This window comes from Octopus bimaculoides, chromosome 1 (genome assembly GCF_001194135.2).
Source record: "Octopus bimaculoides isolate UCB-OBI-ISO-001 chromosome 1, ASM119413v2, whole genome shotgun sequence".
NCBI lineage: Eukaryota > Metazoa > Mollusca > Cephalopoda > Octopoda > Octopodidae > Octopus > Octopus bimaculoides.
In genome coordinates, this window is record NC_068981.1 from 124,840,249 (window position 1) to 124,841,456 (window position 1,208).

The window sequence follows — 1,208 nt, forward strand, 5'->3', positions numbered from 1 at the left end:
TTCTAATTCCCCTTGTACTCCCATACGTCCAAGAATAGACTTTTTTTGTTTTTGTTAACTAAGACAACTAGAATAAGCTTCAGCTCCGAAAAAATAATAATCTCTATTGAGTGTACTGAGTACTTTTTTTTCAATTCTTTTTTTTTTTTTTTCTCCTTTAATTAGGATAAATATCTCAATGATCTTAAGTTTGCTAGTATTGAGGTCAAAAAATATCCAGCTTTGCAATTTAGCCATAATACTATCTGAAAATAATTGTTATGAATGAAATACTTATGTCGTCATCATATTAGAGTACACTTGGAATATACAACTACAATACAAAACCTTGTATTATGTGTTCTTTCACCAGCCCCCAGATAAACAAAAAGCTAACCCAGTCTCAGTGGTAGCTGAAGTCTGGAACATGGAGCACTACAGTAGTTATACCAATAAGATAGGGTTCTTTAGTCAACCAATTCCACCACTACAATTTAGCAACAAGTTATATTTTTGAATTGATACAAGTAAAGGTTTTTGAATACTCCAAGAGGAATTAAGAAATCTCAACATTTAGCTCCAGTTTAATGGCATTAAGTCAGCCAGATATTTATATAAATCACCCTAAAATGGGCTACAGTCTATAGTGGTTAATAAACCCAGAAGGTTTGATATAAATTGTTGATAGATGAATTTAAATATAAAATGTAAACATGTCTATAAATATATATATAATTCTATTTCAATTCTAGCATGGGTGGGGTACATTTTTGCAACTTAAGTTGTTTACAAATTGTTGGAATAAGTATTTTTACAACTGGTTGTCCTTATTATTTAATAATATAATGTACTATAGGGTATACATCTACAGTATCTACAAGTCTTAGTTACAGTGTGTGTGTGTGTGTACATGCGTGTAATCGAACACATCAGGCAGATGTAAACAAATACCTACACAATCACCAAACAGGCAGAAAAAGGCCATCAATCTGAACCGTTTTGGTGGCACTTGGGACAGTTCTTCAGAGAAGGTGACAGTTGTCTTCTGTTGACAAAGAAATCGTATATAGTCCCTGTTATAAAGGACTTTACTCAAATAGCGCTTAGCTGACAGCTAATTAATCATTAAAGCACTAAGCAGAAGGTTTTTAGACAATACAAATATACTACCACATATAGCTATATTGTAGTAGTAGTAGTAGTAGTAGTAGTAGTAGTAGTAGTAGTAG

General features: G+C 32.2%; 1 protein-coding gene across 7 annotated transcripts in view; it reads right to left on the minus strand.

The window, feature by feature from the left end:
- Positions 1-1,208, minus strand: part of LOC106879265 (serine/threonine-protein kinase OSR1) — a 229,606-nt gene that overhangs the window by 140,930 nt on the left and 87,468 nt on the right. The gene's annotated exons all lie outside the window — the stretch shown is intronic.